Source organism: Oryza glaberrima, chromosome 12, assembly GCF_000147395.1.
Source record: "Oryza glaberrima chromosome 12, OglaRS2, whole genome shotgun sequence".
In the NCBI taxonomy this organism is placed as follows: Eukaryota; Viridiplantae; Streptophyta; class Magnoliopsida; order Poales; family Poaceae; genus Oryza; species Oryza glaberrima.
Window position 1 is genome coordinate 13,726,864 of NC_068337.1, and position 7,086 is coordinate 13,733,949.

General features: G+C 45.3%; 1 pseudogene; it reads right to left on the reverse strand.

Moving 5' to 3' along the window:
- Window positions 1–3,181: 3,181 nt before the first annotated feature.
- LOC127756545 (uncharacterized) lies at window positions 3,182–6,476 on the reverse strand (annotated as a pseudogene).
- Between the last annotated feature and the right edge of the window lie 610 nt (window positions 6,477–7,086).

Consider the following 7,086-nt stretch of genomic DNA (forward strand, 5'->3'; position numbering starts at 1 on the left):
CACCATTGCAGGAGGAATGGTCGGCTGGGGATCATGGGACCGATGTGTGGTCATGCGTTCATCAACCTTCCTTGCCACCTCCTCTTGCATGCTGAGCTCGTAGCTCGATACCCTGAACTCTAGATCTGCAATCTTCGCTTCGGTATCTCTCTTGCTCCTCATTCGACTCCTGTACGTGTGGATGTCCTCCTTGAACCCAATCTTCCAAGGAATCACCCCTTTCCCTCGTGTTCGTCCTGGATGCTCTGGAGCCTGCAGGGCGAGTGACAGCTCGTCCCTCTCTCTGTCCGGTCGGAACGTGCCCTGAGAGGAGGCTTCCACTATGTCTGTTAGTCGTCGCGCAGCCCTCGTATCTGATCGCCGAAGACCAGTGAGCCATCATCTGGGTTGAGCGTTCCACCGTGAGCATAGTACCAGAACTTCGATCATTCCGGCCAATTAGCGGTGGCCGGTTCGATACCCCTCTCAAGCAAGCTAGCCTCCATCTCCTCCCACTTCGGCATCGCGACGCTATAGCCTCCTGACCCCAAGTGGTGATGGTACTTCTTCTTGGCGGCATTTTCTTTGTTTCTTTCCATCATCGCCTGCCCTTGTTCACCTATCTTATATGCAACGAACTCGTCCCAGTGATCCCTTAGCTTTGGGAATGTGTCGAAGTTCGGTGTCTGCCCCTTCAGGATATACTTCTGGTACAGATCTCCCTTGAAGCTCTGAAACTGTTCTGCCATTTTCTTCAGAGTCCACCTTTTCACTTTGTCCTCTGTACCCGCGGGAAGGGTGAATGTCTCGAGCATTGTGGTCCACAGCATCTCTTTATCCGAATCTGGGACAAAGCTCTCATAATCTACGCGTGCCCTTGTTCTTCGCCAGTACACCGTACTGATAGGCACGTTATCCCGCACAACCCAACCGCTGTGACGTAAATAGTTCTTGGCGGCTTCTGCCGGGGCACTAGGTCGTCCATCTTCTTCCACTTCCGTTATGATGTGCCGACCCTCAAGCTTCTTCGCTGCACCTCGTTGCCCGCGTGCCCTCTTCTGTCCAACGGAGGGTTGACTTCCACTAGCCTCCTCCTCCTGGTTCCCCTCCACATCCCTTTCCACGTGCCCCTCCTGGTTCCCCTCCGCATCTCTCTCCACGTTCCCTTCCTCGTTCAAATACTGGGTTGGATCCTCGTTCCCCTCTTCTTCGTTCCAGTATTGGCTGCTTCCCTCCGCAATTGTATCGTACAATATCTGTTCCTCATCGCGATCAGCCATCTGTTCATACAGGAAACATCTGCTAAGTCATGAGACATTTATGTTTTAACAATCTTATATTAAAACTCAAATAATCTTATCTGCTAAGTCACGTTCGCGTTCTCGTTAAGGTCACGTTTCATTCACCTATGTTTGTTCGTTCACGTTCATTCACCTGACTATATTGCATTTCACATTCACGTTCGTTCGCTCGTTCTCATTCACGTTCGTTCGCTCGTTCTCGTTCACGTTCATTAACCTTGTTCTCGTTCACGTTCGTTCGCTCGTTCTCGTTCACGTTCGTTCGCTCGTTCACGTTCGTTCGCTCGTTCTCATTAACATTGTTCTCGTTCACGTTCGTTCGCTCGTTCGCGTTCACGTTCATTCACTCGTTCACGTTCGTTCTCGTTCACGTTTGTTCGCCCGTTCTCATTCATGTTCATTCGCTCGTTTAAGTTCTCGTTCATGTTCGTTCGCTCGTTCACGTTCTCGGTCACGTTCATTCGCTCGTTCACGTTCTCGGTCACGTTCTAGTTCACGTTCGTTCACGGCGGTGTGGCGGCAGTGGAGCGGTGGCGGGGCGCCGCGGCGGCGGCGTGGCGCCACGCACGGCATCGGTGGCGGCGGCGAGGCGGCACGCCGCCGGTGGCGCGTGGCGCGGCGGCGGCGTGGCGGCGCGGCGACGGTGCCATGCCGCGGCGGCGTCGTGGCGTCTCGTGGCGCGGCGTCGTGGCCGGCGGCAACCGAGAGGGAGAGAGAGAGATCGAGATCAGAGAGAGAGATCGAGGGAGGCGGCGGCGGCTCTCACCCCAGAGATGCGGCGGCGGCGGAGGAGGCGGAGGCGGCGGCGGCGACGACGAGCTCGAGACGACGGCGAGATACGACGGTGGCGTCGGCGCGGGGATGCTCTAGGCAGTGGCGGCGAAGGAGAAGCCGAGAGAGATCGATCGGGCAAAAACTTCTAAGTGTTGGTGGAGAAGACGAGGACACGCATCGGGAATATATATACCCCTAAATCTTTAGTCCCGGTTGATGAGAACAACCGGGAGTAAAGATATCTTTAGACTAAAGATATCTTTACTCCCGGTTGTTCTCATCAACCGGGACTAAAGATCTTTTCCCGCTATTTCCAAATTCTTTTTAAACCCAGTTAGGGTTAAGAACCGGGACTACTGATAAGCGCACTGAATATTATTTTCCATTACATATGTGTTTCTAAAATAGAAGATAATGCATTACAATTATTTAAAGTACAAAGATTAATGACAATTACTTCGAAAAATTATTGTTGTCTGTAATAAATTAAGTGGATAAAACGTAATAAGCAAATATATCATTTAAAATTAATAAAAATTCCAATAATCATATATACTTAGCATATGAATGATATTATTAAATTGGTAAAAACTCTAATTAACATATGTATATACATACGGCATGATTTAAAATTAATAAAAATTGTAATCATCATATATACTTAGCATAGGAATTATATTAAATTAATTGTTAAAAACTCTAATTAACATATGTAAATGCCACATGCATGATTTAAAAATTTTAAAAATTCGAATAGTCATATATAAATAGCATATGAATGATAGTAAATTAATTGTTAAAAACTCTAATTAATATATGTAAATGCCACATGCATGATTTGAAACTTTTAAAAATTCTCTAGTCAATTATAATTAGCATATGAATGATAGTAAATTAAATTTTAAAAACTCTAATTAACATATGAAATTGCCACCTGCGTGATTTAAAACTTTTAAAAATTGTAAGTATCGCATATAACTAGCATATACATGATTTAAACTTGTTAAAATCTCTAATAATCGTGCGTAATTAACATATGCCATACATCAATTGATTTATATGGATAATCAATACATCCAAAATAGTTTACATCGTTTACACATTAATTACGGCAATACATCGGCGGTGACGGTTGACCGCACGTACTTTCTCCTCACTATTGTTCCCTCCTTGTGATCGCTACGTGAGTAAGGGGTGTCCTCATTTGATAGGAGGATGCTAGGGTCAATCGTCACCGTGAAAGGGGGTTGCCCATCCAACTGATCGTAATCCTAGTCAGTCTTGTCCTCAACTCCGACGATTTTTCTTTTGCCTGGGAGAACCACGTGACGCTTAGGCTCGTCAGGCCCTCTGCCCTTCTTTCCTTTGCTAGACATGTCCTTCACGACAAAGACTTGCATTACATCATTGGCAAGGACAAAAGGTTCGTCCGAGTATCCAACCTTGTTAAGGTCAGCCGTTGTCATCCCACTGTCATCAATCATTACACCTCCACCAGTCAACTTAACCCATTGGCACCGGAACAGAGGGACCTTTAGAGGACCATAGTCAAGTTCCCATATGTCCTCGATGGCACCGTAATACGTGCCAGTTGTTCCATCGTGTCCCATGGCATCGACACGAACAACGCTGTTTTGGTTCGTGCTCTTCATGTCTTGGGCTCTCGTGTAGAATGTGTACCCATTGATCTCATATCCCTGGAATGTCGCGATCGACCTAGACGGTCCCCTCGCCAGGAAGGCAAGTTGTTGGTTGATCGACTCGTTACCCATGAGATGTTGTCGTAGCCACGCGGGGAAAGTATCAATGTGATGCCGTGTAATCCATGCATCGGACTTACCGATGTTCCTGGCGCGAACTAGAGCCAAGTGCTCCTCGATGTAAGGAGCTACCAATGAAGAGTGTTGCAGAACCGTGAAATGGGCTTTACGGAATAAATTGTTGTCTACCGTCATTATTGCTTTCCTTCCGAGAGTTCCCTTTCCCCGTAGTCTCCCTTCATGGCGTGATTCAGGTACCCCGATTGGGCAAAGATCTTCGATAAATTCTACGCAAAATTCGATGACTTCCTCTGTTCCATAACCCTTGGCGATGCTTGCCTCTGGACGAGTACGGTTACGAACATACTTCTTCAGAACGCCCATGTACCTCTCGAAAGGAAACATGTTGTGTAGGTACACAGGCCCGAGAATACTGATCTCTTTCACAAGGTGACAAAGCAGATGCGTCATTATATTGAAAAATGAAGGTGGAAATATCAACTCAAAACTGACGAGACATTGCACCACATCATTCTGAAGGGATTCTAATCTATCCGGATTGATGACCTTCTGCGAAATTGCGTTCATGAATGCACATAGCTTTGTTATTGTTGCCCAGACATTGTCTGGAAGGATACCCCTTATTACAACTAGTAGCAGTTGTGTCATCAACACGTAACAGTCATGAGACTTTAGGTTTGTGAACTTCTTCTCCTTCGTGCTTATTATTCGCTTGATATTCGTGGAGTATCCAGACGGTACCTTTATGCTCTCCAAGCATTCAAACATACTTTCCTTCTTTGCCTTGCTAAGAGTGTAGCTGGCTGGACTCAAGTAATGGCTTCCTTTCTCCTTTGGTTCCGGGTCAAGGTCGCCGCGTTGTTCCATATACTTCAGATCATTACGTGCTTCCAGTGTATCTTTCGACTTTCCGTATACACCTAGGAAGCCAAGAAGGTTTACGCAAAGGTTCTTAGTGAGGTGCATCACGTCGATTGCGTGGCGTACATCCAAGAATTCCTAATATGGTAACTCCCAAAATATAGAGTTCTTTTTCCACATCGCCGCGTGACCATCTTCGCTCTCTATAGGCTGGCTTCCAGGCCCCTTTCCGAATACTACTTTAAGATCTTTAACCATAGCAAACACTGTTTTCCCGCTGCGATGTTTAGGCTTCGTACGGTGGTCGGCCTTATGTTCGAAGTGCTTGCCTTTCTTCCGTACCGGGTGGTTTGCTGCAAGGAATCGACGATGGCCCATGTATACAACCTTCCTACAGTGCTTAAGATACGTACTTTCTGTTTCATCCATACAGTGAGTGCAAGCCTTGTACCCCTTGTTGGACTGTCCGGATAGGTTGCTAAGTGCAGGCCAATCGTTGATGGTTACGGACAGCAACGCTCGTAGGTTAAACTCCTCCTGTTTGTCCTCGTCCCAGACGGGGACACCTTCCTTCTTCCACAACAGTTTAAGATCTTCGACCAGTGGTCTTAGGTACACATCGATGTCATTACCAGGTTGCTTGGGGCCTTGAATAATAATCAGCATCATTATGTACTTCCTCTTCATGCATAGCCAAGGGGGAGGTTGTAGATACACATCGTAACGGGCCAAGTGCTATGGCCGCTGCTCATCTCTCCAAAAGGATTCATGCCATCCGTACTCAAACCAAACCGTATGTTTCGTGCGTCCTTTCCAAATTCTTTAAATTTTCTGTCGATGTTTCGCCACTGCGAACCATCGGCGGGGTGTCTCAGCATCCCGTCCTATTGACGCTCTTCAGCGTGCCATCGCATCATTCTAGCATTCTCCTTGTTCCTGAACAAACACCTTAGCCGTGGTATTATAGGGAAATACCACATCACCTTAGCAGGAATTCTCTTCTTTGTTAGCTGCCCGTCAACTTCTCCTGGATCGTCTCGTCTAATCTTGTATCGTAGTGCTTTGCAAACAGGGCATGCTTCTAGGTTCTTGTACTCCTCACCGCGATATAGGATACAATCATTCGGACATGCGTGAATCTTCTGAACTTCCAGTCCTAGCGGGCAGACTATCTTCTTAGCCTCGTACGTTGTCTCGGGCAATTTGTTTCCCTTCGGAAGAATGTTCTTGACAAGTTTCAATAAATCGCCAAATGCCTTGTCACTAACCCCATTTTTTGCCTTCCATTGCAAGAACTCCAGAGTGGTATCCAACTTTTTGTGCCCCTGCTCGCAACCTGGGTACAACGAAGTTCTGTGTCCTCTAACATCTTGTTCAATTTATGGGCCCCCTTTTCACTTTCGCAGTCCTCCTTGGCGTCCTGCAACATCTGACCAAGATCATCCGCAACGTCGTTACCATCAGCATCCCTTTCCTCCTCGCCCGTTTGATTTCCTTCAAATCCAACGTACTGAGCAAAGTCTGGAATATTGTCATCTTCCACTTCATCTTCTTCCATTTCAACACCTTGCTCTCCGTGGGATGTCCAACAATTATAGCTTGGCATGAACTCCGACTCAAACAAGTGGAAATGAATAGTCCTGGATGCAGAATACTCCTTCTGATTCTTACACTTATTGCATGGACAACAAATAAAACCCCTTTGCCTGTTAGCTTCGGCCACTCTCAAAAAATAGTGCACGCCGTCAATAAACTCTTTGGACCGCCGGTCAGCGTACATCCATTGCCGATCCATCTACATGAGTCAAAAAAAAACCGTACACAAATAATTATTCTTACAATAATGACAGTCATACAATAATTATAAGATAATTACAAACTGTTTCAACAGTCATACAATAATGACATATCTTTATTCATACAAAAATCATAAAATATTACACCAAATAATTCTTATTTACTATTTCTAAAGTTTTAAACTAATTTTAATGTGTTTTACTTCTTTTAATTTTCATTTTAGTTTGTTTTCTATTATTTAAGATTAACTTTCACTAGAGTTTTCCTTCTCAACCATTTTATAAAACCTTCTTTGGCAAATCAACTAAATTTCTATATATTCATTCTTCCCCACACAAATTTTCTCTCTCATCAACTTACAACTAAAATTTGGAGACAAAAAAGTGTGCAAAACATAGCTGCAAATATAATATGACAAAAAAAAACATTGGAGGATAAAGTTGCAAACCTTTTAGGCACCTCCGATTTGTATGTAATCACCAAAATAAATTCACTAGAAATTTTGGCATGACCTCCCCTCTTTTTTGAAGAAATTTTGAAGCTTGCTCGGGCAGCTGGAGGAGGAAGAAGACATATATATATATAGGGGTAGG